A 16646-nucleotide genomic window follows, 5' to 3' on the forward strand; every position below is an offset into this window, starting at 1 on the left:
GGTATACATGTTATTAAACTTTTATGTATTTTTCTCCTGTTAATTTTTCTTTTATTAAGTAGGTGTCTCAGTCAAGAACCTAGGAGGGTAGAGGGAAATTTTATTTTTCGTTCCTTTACATAAGAAAGAAATGACTAGTGCAGTGAAGCAACAGGACCAATTTGCTTTGCATTAAATCAGTTATCCTCAAATCTGACTGCAATGTATAATCATTTGAGAAGTTTTGAACGTATAGGAGTGCTTTGGCTCCTCCCACAGGGGTTCTAATTAGCCTGCGGAATGGCATGGCAATTTCAACATTTTAAAAGCTCTTCAGGTGCTTCTAGTAGGCTGCTCAGATAGAAAATCATTGAAGGAAGCAGTGAATATGTCAACCCTAGGAATTTTTTAATTCCCTTCTATACCAAGTACATTGTCACTTGTTTGAAATAAATTCTCTTCAGTTGTCAAAGTGGCTCAGTAAGATAGATGTTATTATCCCCACTTTACAGATGAAACACAGACATTAAGAAAATTAACATGATATGTTCAAAGTCACACATCTAATAATTTTAAACACCAGGGTTAGAAGAAAAATGTGCCAGATTAAAAAACTCATCCTTTGCAATATTCTATCCTCTAGAAGCTAGCACAATCTCTGGGACCTAGGGGCCATTAAAATCCAAGTTAACTATTGCCCATAAATCCGTTTGTGCTACTATTCTTAAGTATACCTACTTATCACCAAAATCTATGCATATGCAAAATGAAAATATTCATATTTGGAATAGCACTAAAATATAAATACAAATATATTTAAATAGGTTGACAACAAAATATTACTTTAAGAATAAAAACATTATAGAAAAGGGTCATTTGAGTGGCTCAGTAGGTCAAGCTTCTGATTCTTCATTTCCACTCAGGTCATGATCTCACAGTTAATGAGATCGAGCCCCACACTGGGCTCGGTGCTGACAGCATGGAGCCTGCTTGGGATTCTCTCTCTCCCTCTTTCTCTGCCCCTGACCTGCTCACACAGGCACGTGAGCTCTCTCTCTCACTCTATCTCTTTCTTTCTCTCTCAAAAATAAATAAATAAACATTAAAAAAAATTACAGAATATCCATTTCTACTCTTCAGGTATGCTTTCCTAACTGAACCATAGTATCATGAAATCTTTAACACACAATATTCTTTTAAGGAGATATACCCTCTGCCACTTCTAATTTATCTTATCTTTATAGTATTCAACATAAAAATATAACTCCAGATTGTCTCCCAATTTTTATTTGAATATACAAAGTTAAACTTTGATTTACTTCACTTAAAAAATATTTGAAATATTATTGAAAACAAGTGTATTTCTGGTATAATTCCTAGTATTCTCCTCTCTGGTTATGAACTAAAATCATGGGATGTAAAGCTTGTAAATATTTGGTAAGTTAATTTATCATGTTGTATTTATTTCATGAGAACCCGAGTATTACCTTCCTAAAATTTTTGCAGTGGTATATTCCAAAAATAAATCACAATCTTCGAGGCAGTCCGGTAAAGGAGCAAGATTCATGACCTGCAAACAGCAAGTTTTAAAGTCTGACACTGACACTGCGTTTATGATGCCCATGATGTCTTTTTGCATCCTTCAAATTCTGCCTCCCCTTTCCCCAAAGTGTGTGATTCTGCCTTCGTTGTAAGGACAGCAATTTCTGTTGTTTTTCTTTTCTAAATAAAAACCTTTGGAATACTTAAAGGCAAATTGGTTTAAACCTAACTAGAATAACCTTTGTTTCAGTGCTGAGTACATTTTGCATGTTAGCTCTTTTGTTACATTTGATACCCCACTGCACATTCTATTTTTTTCCCGTGTTTTCAGTCTTCAAACAAGAAGTTGAGTCTACATTTTAAAGAAGAGTGATTTTTTTTTTCTAATTTAAAAACTAGAAATAGGTATTGATAAAAAAAAAAAAAAAGAGGATGAGGTGTTAAAGAAAATTAGGTAATTATCAAAAATACTTGTGAGAGAATAACACAATGAAAAACTTGTCTGATTGTAGGATCGAATTAAAGTTAGTAGCAGTTCAGCTTTGGCTAAGATCTTATTTTAAAAGAAGACTAAATAGGCATTTTTACTACATGTGGTTTTAATCAGGGTGATATAATTTTCAGTTCCTTTGATTAATGAGTGCATTCTCAGCTCTAAGGTGTTACCTATTTGTTCAGAAGCCATAGAAACACTTCGATTTAACTGGCTTAAACACAATTTTTGACTTACTTAATTAGCTTCTCTAGAGTTGCTAATAACCATACAGCCTTGACTGTGAACCATGTAATTATTTTGACATTAATTCTCTCCCTGGGATATCTCATGCTTGATGTCATCATTTCTCCACTTCAATTTCTGGCTAGTAATTTTACAACTGTAATGAAACTACTATTGGAAGATGTGTGTGAATATTATACCTTAAAATTTTGTGACATGAATAGGTGTCAATTTTAATCTCAATCTAATAGCAACTATATGCTTTATAATACCTGATAAGTTACCAAAAGGTGAGATGAGAAAACCAGTTATATACCTTAAGGAAAGATGAATCAATGTCAGTCTTATCAAAGCATGGATATACATTTTTAAAAATTTGATTCAATTCTTTATATTAAATTACCAAAAATTTGGCATACCAAAATTATGGGTTAGACATTTTTCGACCAAGAAAAATTCTCTTTGAAATTATACCTTTGTAAATATATGTGCGCTCTTGAGAGAGAGAGAAAGAAAGGAAAGAGAGAGAAAAAAATCAGGGGGATCGAACTGCAAAAAAGAGAGACAGGTGACTTAGTGGTGAAAGAAAGAATGTTAATATGGCAAATTTATTATGCATTACATTTTGCCTACTCCCCAAATATTGTAATGTCTTAATTTTCAATTCAGGAAAAAAAAATTTACTAACACCAACCACATGCACAAAGAAATGAAGCTAGGTAAATGCTGATGAATAAAATGACCTACTGGATTTTGAAGTAAAGGGGCTCAGCCAGGTAGTGCTCATTCGCTCTTATACCACAATCCTCAGGAACTTTCTATACCCCTTGAATCTCCAGTCCTTTGAGAAAACCAACTTTTTCCCCTCCCACGATTCTGTGGGACTATCTTGTCTCTCTTTGCCCAGGTCAAATTCTATGGTTGATCATTATAATCATTCTCCCTTACCTCTCTCACTCCATGCCACTTGCTTGAAAAAAAAAAAAAAATCACACCATGGAAACACTTTTTCTGAACCTCTGTTAGTGCAGCTTCTTGGAATGCTGAAAAATACATTTTTTAAATTTTTTTTATTTTTTTATTTTTTTGACGGAAAAATGTTTTTTAATTACATACTCAATCCATTGAGGTGCAATACTTTTCTTCATTTTTCAGTGAAAGAAGTTAGAAATTAACTTTAAAAAAGCAATCAGCAAATGGCAAACAAATTTCCTTCAAAGTCACAGTCACATATAGAGTGCATCCTAGAAAAGAGGAGGGGCAGGACAGGTTCCACCTGCTTTCATGAGTTTCATCAAGTACTAGACCTACTCAAGGGTGGAGAGAAAGGCAACTTTCAAAAAGGAGTGTGTTATTAAATGAGGCATTTACTATACTCCTTCCTAAGAGCACCAGGTGGGGGACAAGTGTTCTAAACTAGATCTAGGAAGTGGAATGTAGAGTCAGTCCATCCTCCTTCCCTTAAGGGCTGTCCAATGGTTACTGAATTTTAAAAACATGACTAAATAAAAACAAAACCCATACACACCCCCCCCAAAAAAAGAAAACAAAAACAAAAAGAACAAAAACAAAAACAAAACCCCTAAATGTCCCAGATTATTCTCCAGAGTGGAGGGAGCCCCGGGAGCAGGTTCAACAACCCAAGTTAGTCTGTTACAGAGTCATCACAAGCATGCCTTGCTTTTAAACAAAAAAAAAAAAAAAAAAAAAAAAAAAAAAAAAAAAAAAATTTTTTTTTGAAACGACAAAACAAAAACTAGTACTAACCCCTCTTCTGACAATACACAGTTACTCAAATCAACTAGTACTGAGGAGGGGAAGGGGCCCATACTTATGGGCCTTGTCTCACACGAGTGCATGTGGGTAGGTGCAGGGCATTTGCCATTATTGCAAAATCGAATTTTAATTTTTAATCTTTAGTTTGATTTAACATCGCTTTCGGTACCATGCTGACACCAGCTGTGTGGAAAGGGCTCTGGAGATGTTCATGGCAGCACACGCCTGCGGGTCTTCTTCGGTTCTGGAGGCTCCAGGGCAGCCAATATTGCTTCGTCAAATACATTCTTTAGGCCTTGCTGTGTGAGTGCAGAACACTCCACATACTTGACCGCCTTCAGGTCACGGGCCAGCTTTTCAGCAGTCTCTGGAGTGACAGGCTCCTGTTTGTTCTTGGCAAGTTTCTTAATCGCACAGGGGTCATCTCGGAGATCAATTTGGGTCCCAACAAGCAAGAAAGGAGTCTTTGGACAGTGGTGAGTTATCTCAGGCACCCACTTCTCCTTCACACTTTCAAATGAGGGTGGAGACACCACTGAAAGACTAGAAATACATCTGTTTGTGGATAACTCAGCAATCGTAATCTGTCATAATCATCTTTCCCTGCAGTATCAAAAAGTCCAAGAGTATGTAGCTCTCCACTAATCTTAACTGTGACTGCATAGTTGTCAAAAACAGTCGGTACATACTCCAATGGAAAATATTTGTTGTGTAGGATATCAGAAGACAGGTTTTACCAACAGCACCATTGCCCACAATGGCACACCTAATTGTCTGCATTGCTGAAACAGTTTTGTATCCACTTTAAATATTTCAAATTCAGTGATGACCTCAGCTTCTCCTCCGGGGCGATGGCAGCCTGAAAAATACATTTTAAATTCGAAATCTGGAACCTGGAGTGTGTCTTTATGTGTCCAGACATCTTAACTATATTTTTTATTCCATTATTTTTCCTAGTTGTCTTAGATAACTAGTTTCATTCTTCTTTTCTCCTCCAGTGATTTATACCAACTTCACTGTCTTTTGTCTAAATTGGTAAACATACTTTTATTAAGGAAATTGAAGCACTTGAACGAGAATTTTTCCAGATTCCTCTGCATATCAGCATATCTCCTACCTCCTAACTCATATAATCTCTTTTACTGCTTGTTATTAAATATGAACCATTCATGATCCTCTTTATAGTTAATGTCCTAACTCAGGCATTAATTTGCTTCCCTTTTTGCCTACTCCAGCATATAGCTTCAGCAATGTCCCATATTTCTAATACAGCCTGTTTTTATTTCTATCAAATCATTTACACTGCTATAAAATAAAATATTATTCTTCCAAAGTAAAAGAGAAGGAAGAGGAGGAAAGTGGTGGAAGGGGAAGAAAAGGAGGAAGAAGAATTTCCTAACCCCCACCTGTCACATTTTGCTTCCCTCCCTTCAAATAGCACTTCTCAAATGAATAAACTATATACATTGTCTCTAATCTTTTCTAGTATCTCTTTAAAGACTTTTTCATCACAAAGCAATCTAACTCCCTTTTGTCAAGTTTACCAAGTTACCAATCTAACTTGCTTTTGTCATGTTACCTATGTTGCTATTTCCAAAGGCCACTTCTCAATTCTCAGTATATCTAACCTAATAGCAATAGTCCTCAGAGTTAGTCACACACTCCTTAATAAACTTAATCACTAGGATAACACATATTATTTTGTCTCCTATTTCCATGGCTGCCTCCTCAAAGTCTGCCTTATGGGTCATTCCTCTTCTTCCAGATACCTTAAGTTTAGAGTATCCTATGACTTCATGATGTTTTTTTTTTTTTTTTCTTAGCTATGTACACTCAGACCATACATCAGGTGACTGATATGCACTTAACATCTGAAACACGTTTTTTTTTTTTTTTTTTTTAACGTTTATTTTATTTTTGGGACAGAGAGAGACAGAGCATGAACGGGGGAGGGGCAGAGAGAGAGGGAGACACAGAATCGGAAACAGGCTCCAGGCTCTGAGCCATCAGCCCAGAGCCTGACGCGGGGCTCGAACTCACGGACCGCGAGATCGTGACCTGGCTGAAGTCGGACGCTTAACCGACTGCGCCACCCAGGCGCCCCTGAAACACGTTTTTACAGAACTTCCAAATTTGTATCTTCAGCACAAATCTTTCTCCCTAACTCAACACATACACTCAACTTCTTACCTGAATTCTCCTCTTATGTATCAAATAATTGCTTGCCTTTCTTCCTTCCTCTTCTTTCTTTCTTTCTTTCTTTCTTTCTTTCTTTCTTTCTTTCTCTTGAGTTAAAGAGAAAGAGGGAGAGAGTTCAAGTGAGCAAGAAACAGAGATAGAGGGAAAATCCCATGAGGGGCAGAGAGAGAGAGAGAGAGAGAGAGAGAGAGAAGTGGGGCTCATCAGGGGCTCATGTTTTACCCAAAGCTAGGCCTGTGCTTACCCAGGGCACGAGCTCAAGAACTGTGAGATCATGACCTGAGCTGAAGTTAGATTCTTAACAACTGAGCCATCCAGGCACCCAAATAATTGCTTTTCTAATTTAACATGTCCAAGATAGAGCTCTGATCTTCTGTGCCAAATCTTTTACAGTCATAGACTTTCCTATTCCATTTGATGGCAATTCTGTTTTTCAAGTTGGAACTCTCCTTGAATCTTTTCTTACCTATTTAATTCATTTCTTAAAACCCAGAATTTAGCCACTTCCTACTATGTCCCCTGCTACCTTGTCAGTGTTTGTCATTTTAATCCCTCAGGTATACAATTACAGTTGTCTTCTACTTCCATCTTTGCCAAATTCCCAAAATCTGTTCTCAATGAAATATTGAGAGTGGTCCTTTTAAAAATCTAAGTCTAATGGCATTCATGCCTGCATCTAGAATCCTCCTCAAACTCCTTATTTTATTCAGAGTAAAAGCACAAACACTTATAGTCATCTAAAAAGGCCATCCTGATCCTAAAACAAGATCCTTTTCTTATCTTATCTCCTATCATTTCCCCCTCATACTTGCTCCAAGCCTACTGGTCTCTTACTCTTCAACTATGCTTGGTAAACTCCTATTGTGAGCCTTTATACCACCTACTTCTTCTACGTGGAATAACCTTCACCTAGGCATCTGCATAGATATCTTTCTGACTACCTTCATGATTTTGTTCAATGTCACTTACTCAAAGCAGAGCACCCTAACTTCTGCCTTGCGCCTGACCCTTACAATCTTGTCCAGTTTACCCAGTCCATGATCCAGAAGCACTTTCCATGACAGTATAATGTATATAATGTACTTATTATCTCTATAGATTGTACTCTTTCTCCTTCCCCTAGATTAAAAGATTGGCAGGGATCTGCCATATTTATTCTGATAGTTTATATGTCCCATTCATTTAAAATGGTGCCCAGCATAGTAAGATTCAACTTTTGCTAACAACAAACAAAACTGATTCCCAACTGTTGTATGTGATGCACTCTTTCTCTCTCAACTCTTAGGGTTGTCCGTTAATCCTTAACATACTGAAGTTTCATTACAATGCCTACATGCTTGTTTTTGCTGGAATTTGTTTGCACGTATTATTGTATTAGTGTTGTTGTAGATGTTGTTTTAACTAGTATCGAATTCTGAAGACTCATCACATTTATTATGTAAAACTTGAGACCTTTATTTCTTTACAGGTTGCTTGTCATCCATACTCACTATTTGTACTTTTAAAACTCTAATTAAAAGTATTTTGAAGCTTTTGGGTTGACACTATTGCTCTAAACTCTTTTCATATTTTCCTTAGTTGTTTCCTTTGGACTATACCATGATCTAGTTTAACATGATTTTATTAACTGTGTTGTCTTTACACTTGATCTTAATGATTTGTTGCTGCTTTGGTCATTTTAATATTTATTATTCAATTTCCAAGATTTCTGACTTTTCCTGTTTTATAACAAATTTTCATTTTACACAGTCTCCTATTTTTACAGCACTTGGTTCCATATTGAATTTATGAATTTTAAATATATGAGTTTTATAATTTTCTTTGTAAGTATAATTCTGTTTATCACTTTTTGCAGGTGTTACATATTCTGTATGTTTATATCTAGAATTAGAACTTCCTTGCATGAACTTAATTATGAATTGGCTTTCTATCTTTGGGGGGTGGGAGGAATTTCCCCTGCACCAGTTCTGGATTGTATGTGCTTCCTTCCCAGGAATCAAATAGGGCTAAATTAAATTCTAGCATGAACACATATATTTAGTGTTACCTTAAGGAACAGAGTTTCAGTTTCCTTATCTTTACAACAGAAATGTGTACGTACCGATTGTGAAAATGGATTTAAATGATTTAAATAAGAAAATATATGAACTTTCATATATATTAAGTGATTGATATATGATTAATAAGTATTATTAGCAAACTGTGAAATTCTTGAGAACATATTTTGAATCTTGTTTCTTTTTATTCTCAGTAACTACCATAGTAACTGTCATACCATAGGTAGAGTTCCTACTTGTGGAGTGAATAAAGGATGGAAAGGAGGAAAAGTTGTTTGTTAGTTTGTTTTGGCATTTATTTAGAAGGAGCTTTAGTCTTTTTAACTTCTTTGTGACATTTTTTTCTGCTGTGTCTAAAGGATACTTAAATATCACAGTTGAGAGTACTGGTCATTGGTTGTCAACGCCAGGTATTAGAGTCATGAGAGAAGACAAAAACACTGTGAAAACCTGGTCCTCAACTACAGAGTTTTTGATTTAGTTGTTTTTAGGTGCATCTAGTTCATTACATGTAATTCCAGTGGACAAATGTTTTTAAAACAATAATAAAAATATAGGGTTAAAAATTAAAACAAGATGGGGTCCTTGGGTGGCTCAGTTAAGCATCCAACTTCAGCTCATATCAGGTCATGATATGGTTTGTGGGTTTGAGCCCTGTATCGGGCTCAGAGGCTAGAGACTGCTTCGGATTTTGTGTCTCCCTCTTTCTCTGCTGCTTCCCCACTCACGCTCTCTCTCTCTCTCTCTCTCTCAAAAATAAGTGAACATTTAAAAAAAATTAAAAACAATTAAAACAAGAAAAATACAAAGTCTATATATTGATCCTTAATACACATAGCCAATATGTATCTCTGATTATTTCACAGATACATCAGCATAATTTGAACAATATTTAATAGACAATAGAGCTTGAATTAGATTTTATGTACAATAACAATATGGCAAATACACAGCAAAATGTTAAAATAAGATGATAAAATAAGCAATAGTGCTGTTAATTATGTTTCAGATTTAGCTGGGAAAAATTGTTCTGAAGATAACGTTTAAACCAGCCTATAGTTTATTCTAAAAATTATATACACCTGCATTCAACATTTTGATCATTTTAATCATTTTAATTAATTTAAAAAATAAACCTAATTTCACTTATTTATTGTTTTTTACTTGCAACTTTGTTGTTGTTGTTGTTGGACAACTGATGTACTCTAGGCACTGTATTATGTACTGGTGGCACATAATAGAGACTGATACTTCTCACCTACACTTACATACTAAAAGTAATAATAAACGGTCCACACAATTATAATCAGTGTTACTAATTTTAGGGTGTAAGTTTCAGTAATGTTTTTTCAGATGTCAATTCTGATTAATATTTGAAAGACACCATAATAAAAGATATAATTACTTGAAAGATGAGAAATGATGAAAAATTAATTTTCCTTTAATAATAAAAACATCTTATTTAGCATATGAAATTAAGAGAATAAAGTGGGTTCATTGTTTATGTCCAACACAGTACATAATTATATATTGTTTTTATGATAGAATAAATTTTTTACAACTCAGAAAAAGAGAGCTCTGTGAGACTAATGACAGTTTCTTGCCACCTAGACTATACTTTTATTCCATTAATTGTCCAATGACGTATTTGTATCTTAAACCTGGAGCCAAAAAACCCAACTTATTTTGACATCTTGACAGCATTCTCAAAGCATTAAAAAAAAAAAAATGATATTTGTAGCAAAATAAACCTGTGAAGTTAGGGGTAATTCTATTTTAATCCAGTTGTATATTCAATGTAATAGATTCCTGTAACGCCTATGGATTCAAACAGCTATTAGGACCACCTTGAATATGGTTCCACATTATTACAAGTTTTTAAGAAATGGTCTCTGATGTCATGGACTTGGGTGCTGGGATAGAAGAATTCTAAAAATAACCCTCAATGGCCCTTTCCTTGTATCATCGCTCCTTTATCTGTGGACAGAATTTATGAATATGACTAGATGTTACTCCATGATTATGTTACATTACCTGGCACAAGTAATTTTGCAGATGTAATAAACATTGTTAATCAGTTAACCTTAAAATAGTGAGATTATTTTGGTCAGCCTAATCAAATGACAAAGCTCTTTAAAAACAGAGTTTCTTTTGTTTAGTTACAGAATGAAAAGGAGAGAGATTGTGGGTATGAGAAGGGCGCTTCCCTGCTGCCTTTGCAGGTGCAGAGGGCCTTGGGAGAAGGAACACAGGCCAGCCTCTAGGGGTGGAGAATGGCCTCCCGGCAGAGAGCTGACAAAACAAAACAAAACAAAACAAAACAAAACAAAACAAAACAAAACAAAACGGTACCCCAGATTTATAGCCACAAACAACTGGATTCTGTTGACAATCTAGGTAAGTGTGGAAGCAGATTCTTCTCCTGAGACTCTAAGCAAGCACCTGGAACTGCCAATTCACTGATTTCAGACTGTGAAAACATAAGAGAACTCAGTCCAGCTGATCCAATCCTGACCTAGTTATAAGACCAATAAATGGGTATTGCTTTAATCCTTTGAGTTTGTGATAATAGAAAACTGATACAGGTATGAATCCAGCTTCTGCCACTTCTTAGGTGTACAAATAGGATAACTTAAGGAGTTATTATGGGGATATTATGGGGGATACAGAGAAGGGAAAATACGGTTGAAATGCATAGCATAATGGAACATAATAAAGAAAATGAGCTAAGAAGAAAAATATAGACCTTTACTTTAAATGAATCATGTATTACACACAAGAAGAAAATCTTAAACTAAGCGTTAAAATGGTTTTAATGCTAAACATTTCCTATTCTATTGTTAAACTAGTATGTATTGAATTAAACTGATAGTTTATAGTGCTAATCACAACTGCTTCTAAATCCCAGAAGAGCCCCTTATATAGAAAGTGTACACAATAAGAATACAAATACACAACGTAAAAAAGCAACAAACACAACACATATGCCAACATGGAGAACTTTGTATGAATTCATTCCATTCTCATCGTCCATTTATTTGCGCTTTTTGTGTACTAACCCCTAATAGCTTTATGTAGTGTTAAGAGACAAAGTGGGGCATGTTATAAATTCTTTTAGTTGTGCATTTATGAATTTGAATAAAGAACGCGTCAAACCACGAGAAGCGAGGAATGTTCCAGCAAGTGGAGCCAGTAATGGGGAGAGAAGGCGGAAGCAAAGCAAGGGCCTCATTGATTGGCTATAGCCTAGATAGCGGCTTGTGATTGGTTGTCCTTAGGTTTCGCTCTGATAACTTTGAAGCTTTTGCGGTTTCATTTGGTTTGTTTACCTCAGCCGCCGGGTATTAGAGCTACGTCAGGCTAATGGTCTTGTTTTATTACGAGTTAGTACTCGTAGGCGTATTTTAAACTGAAACTGAGGAGCAGAGAGATTTCATAACTTGCAGAAGACCGCACAGAGGTGAGTTTTGAGCTGATGTCCCTGTGGTTAACCTTTCTTAGTCTTCATGTCATTTTAAATTGGGTCTTGGGAACATTTTTCCACGGATGCGAGAGAACTATTGTATCAGAATTGAGTTAAACTGCTGTAGGACACCCAGCTGGGGTTGCAGAACTGCTTGGTTTGAGAAAAATCTCCTCACTTTTGGTGACCAGAACACGGAAGTGGTGAGCGTGGTAGTGGAGGAGGAACACAGAAGGGTATTTTTCCTCTGTGATATGTTTAACATTTACCGTAGCGCCTCGCAAAATGTTGGTGCGTTTTAAGTGCCTATAAGTCATGGAAAGAATTTTAAGATAGGAAGCAGGTGACAAAATAATTATTGTAAAACAAATGTTGATATAATGACAGACACTTGACAAAACGTAAGTTGTGTGTGTATACACACATTTTGATGTCAAACCATTAATGCTTATCCATTAAAATTATTATTTAAATACAGGAACACATAAAGCAAACGATAATAAAATAGTTACATATCTATCTTAGAGACCCAGTTTGGCTTTATTTTCACAACTACTATAAACAAATATTGCATGAGCCATTTTTTCAATATTAACTTTTAAGACATGGGGAAATGCTAATAAAATCATTTTCAAGACACAGTCCCTGACAGTTTGTAACAGCAGTGCCTATTCTAACTTGAGAAAGAACACCCCGAAATGTTTTGGGTGGCTGGATCATGCACATTTGCAAATGTGGCATCACACAGCAGCTCAACTAAATAAATTTCTGATCCTATGTTAAATCTCAAATTGTATTATATTACATGATAGTAATAGATTTTGCTATTAACTTAGCTTTTCTTATTACATCTCAAGATAAAATATTTGTGTTTTAGTAGTTTTGCTATATTTTGTCAAATGCTATTAATATGGAAATACGTTTTAGACAAAATATCTGATAAGCCACTTACTTGAAATTTTTTCTCTTACAAAGCATTGTGCTTTCCAGCTTTGTGATTATGTACTCAGCATGTTTCATAAATGAATTTTGGTGTACATTTATGCCAAGTACAGAAGTTCTTCCAAAGCACTTTTTGGAAGTACAGTTTGGAAATCTCTTCATTGTTTCCAGTTGCTAAGCAACACCCCCTCTTTGCCTGTTGCCATGGTTTTTCATGAATCAGAGATGACACAAAGCCATCTGTTTCAACCAGCACCCCTCCTTTCTCTAAAGTATGACCCGCTCTAGTCATCCAGAGGCAAGATGGAGTAAGTTAAATGTGACTTAGGTAGTCTTAGGTAGTTGTGAGAGTAAAACTTCTATACGGTAATTTTTTTTCTTTTTTTGTTTGAAAAGTAATCATTCCTTAAAAGAAGATAAAATCACTATGCTGCCAAAAATGCTACATTTACAATAGACTGAAAGTACAATCTGAAATAATAAAGAAGAAACAAACAGTAAAACAAAACCAAACAAAATAGCTTCAGGTATTTTAAACTACTGGTTTTATTTCCTTTAATTTACTGTGGTGCTTACTATCTGTAAATGTACTTCCTAAAATAACGTTTAAAAGAAATGTTTGGAATATGTAACTAGAGCAGCCAACTTGTTTAATCCCATGGAATCTTTGAAATAGAAGTGAACAAATTGTCACTAGGATTATCCTGAATAAAAATTGGAATTTGTCTTTGTTTTTATTTTCCCAAAGCAAAACTAATACTATTTCTTGGACTCCTAACTGGATGGTTTCAGAATGTGCCTGGAGATACGGCTACATTGAGCTTGAAAGTTTTACCAAATATCCTTTATAGATGCATAAACATTTATAAAGAGAGTGCTAGTCTCAATAATTTGTTCAGAGTCTGTGAAACTAAAAACAGAAAGTAAACTTTCACTTATTTGGGATGTTAATAGTTTTGGAGTTTACCAGAGTATTTTTTAGCACAGTAAATGTGAACAGTGCCCTTTATTCATAATATTCTATTACATGTTGCCATAACGTACCTTTGTTTTTCAGCTCTTTGCCTCTCATTTTAAAATCATTTCAAAATCCCCCAGTTTTAAAAACAGACTATTAAATAAGCGAGTTCTGGTGATTCACCTTCGTATACCTCTCTTCTAACCGCTTGGCAAAATGTGTCGGAAACTCCACGGACTTGCTTTTGGGGCCACATCTGAAAATGCCTTTCTTCCCTCTAAAAATAATGAATATTTATAACCAGCAATTTCCAGTTACTAATACCTAACTTGATTACATGTGCATGTATTTGAAGAGTTGTAATACTTGAACATCAGGTAGAATGTGTGTCTGTTACTATGCTGCCTTATTAATCCTGAAAAAAAAAAGGTAAGGTCAGTGTTAGAATATTTTAGTTTTATGACACACAGATGTCTTTAACTCAATATGCATTTATCAAGGAAAAAGAAAGGCATATATTTCCAGTGAAATTAGATAACTAGATCTGTAGCATTATCTTCTTAACACCTATGATTTGTCTCAGATTTTCAGTAATGCCTTCCTGTACCAGTTCCCTTAAACTGGTGTTAAATTAAATTTCCTTAAGCACTTGCAAGTAAGATAAAATAAAACACAATCTACTGTCAGACCATTTTGATTACACTTAATGCTTTAATTAAATCAATTTCAATTTTTTAGTGAATATTTTGGATTGATGCCCTGGACTTTTGAACTATATGTCATATGATTTTTTTTTTTTTTTAATTTTTTTTTTTTTTAACATTTTATTTATTTTTGAGACAGGGAGAGACAGAGCATGAACAGGGGAGGGTCAGAGAGAGGGAGACACAGAATCTGAAACAGGCTCCAGGCTCTGAGCTGGCAGCACAGAGCCCGACGCGGGGCTTGAACTCACGTACGGTGAGATCATGACCTGAGCCGAAGTCGGCCGCTTAACCGACTGAGCCACCCAGGCGCCCCTGTCATATGATTCTTAATAGGACACAGAATTCCCAGTATCTTAAAAAATAAAGTTTCCTTAAATTTGAAAGATAGTCCATATTAATGTGGGATTTTCTGTTTATAGAGGACAATATACAGTACGTACCTTGTTAGATTTAGAGTTTGTGTTTGGCCTGGTGTTCTGACGCTGTTTTGCAGTGAGTATATTCTGTAGTTTGTTAACTAAGTATACTGAAATGTTTATTTAAGCCTTTGCATCTTCGATATAGATTGTTTTTGGAAAACTCATTATAAATGAGTTTTAGCATTTTATATCTAAAAGGAATTTGTGGTTAGATATGTCATAACCTTCATCCCTCTTAATGAAAGTGTGTCTTAACAGAGAATATAACACATAGTATTTCTTCACATGTTGAGGTGAAATGTTTTGACATAAGTATACACCTAGGAAACCATCACCAAAATCAAAATGATAAACATATTCATTAGCTCCCTGAAGTTTCCTCAGACTCCTTTGTGCTCTCTTTCACCTCTGCCTGCCCCAAACTGCTCCCCTCCCTAGCTAATCACTCTCTGTTTTCTGCCATTATACATTCGTTTGCATTTCCTATAATTTTCTATCAGTGGAATTATATAGAGCGTGCTCTTTCTGTTTGGCCTCCTTAACTGAGCAAAGTTATTTTGAGATTCCTCCATGTTTCCAGGTACATATTTCATTCGTTTGTATTGTTGAGCAGTATTCCACAGTATACCACAGTTTTATTTACTGACCTATGGATGAACATTTGGCTATTTCCAGTTGTGTGCTGTTACAAGCAAAGTTGCTATGAATATTTGTTTATAAGTCTTTTATGCACATACGCTTTCAGTTTTTTTGACTAAATACCTAGGAGTGGAATGGCTGTATTATATAATATGCTTAGCTTAGCTTCTTAAGAACATGACAAAATGTTTTCCAAAGTGTACCATTCTCATTTCTGTTCCCACCAGAGTTATGTGCCAGTTTCAATTCTTACATATCCTCATCAACATCAGAATTGTGTTTTTAATTTTAACCATTCTAGTGACTTTGGAGGGGATTTTGATTTGTTTTTCATTTTATGTCATTAATGACAAACAAGATGTAGCATCATTTTGTGAGCTCCCTTGCCATCTATATATTTTCTTTGATAGTCGTGTCTAAAATATATGTTTTGTCTATTTTTATTTGGTTAGTTATTTTCTCATTGAGTTTTAAGAATTCTTCATATAGTGTGGATACAAGCCTTTTATCATATATGACTTGCAAAGATTTTCCTCAGTCTATGGGTTTGTTTTTTCATTTTGTTTTTAATTTTGATGAGGCCCAATAATCGAATTGGTCTTTTGGGGGCCATTTTTTTGGTGTCTTATCTAAGAAGTCATTGTTTGACCAAAATTACAAGAGTTTTCTCCAAGGGTGTCTTCTACAATGTTTTATAGTTTTAGATTTTACATTTAGGTCTGTGATACATTTGAATTAAATTTTGTGTATAGTGTTAGGCTAAGTGTGGAGCACAGTTAATTTTTTTACATATGAATATCTTGAAAGTTGCAGCTCTGTTTGGTGAAAATATTTTTTTTCTTTTAAAAAAATTTTTTTTAATGTTTATTATTTTTGAGAGAGAGAGACAGAAAGCAAGCACGGAAGGGGCAGAGAGAGAGGGAGACACAGAACTGGAAGCAGGCTCCAGGCTCTGAGCTGTCAGCACAGAGCCTGATGCGGGGCTTGAACTCACAGACTGTGAGATCATGACCTGAGCTGTAGTCGGCCACCCAACCAACTGAGCTACCCAGGCGCCCCATGGTGAAAATATTTTCTATACAGTTTTCCACTGAGTTAGCTTTATGCGTTTGTCAAACATCAATTATTTATCCATTGTCTATTTCTGAAACCTGCATTTTGTTTGTTGATCACTTTTGGTATGTTTACTCCAATACCAGTCTTAAATATTTGTTTTATGATGTCTTAAGATCAAGTAGTGTTAGTTC

At 35.1% G+C, this 16646-nt stretch overlaps 1 long non-coding RNA gene and 1 pseudogene across 1 annotated transcript in view; one reads left to right on the plus strand and one right to left on the minus strand.

Annotated features, from left to right (window-relative positions):
- Nucleotides 1–4014: 4014 nt before the first annotated feature.
- Nucleotides 4015–4868, minus strand: LOC112860430 (cell division control protein 42 homolog pseudogene; annotated as a pseudogene).
- Nucleotides 4869–11596: 6728 nt separating this feature from the next.
- LOC147584046 (uncharacterized) overlaps nucleotides 11597–16646 on the plus strand; it is a 255389-nt gene continuing 250339 nt past the window's right edge. Inside the window, exon 1 of the long non-coding RNA XR_015255122.1 lies at nucleotides 11597–11731. This is a non-coding gene — a long non-coding RNA (uncharacterized LOC147584046). The remainder of the gene's footprint in view (nucleotides 11732–16646) is intronic.

The sequence above is a fragment of the Puma concolor genome, chromosome A1 (assembly GCF_028749965.1).
Source record: "Puma concolor isolate L17-30 chromosome A1, mPumCon1.1.hap2, whole genome shotgun sequence".
Classification (NCBI taxonomy): Eukaryota; Metazoa; Chordata; class Mammalia; order Carnivora; family Felidae; genus Puma; species Puma concolor.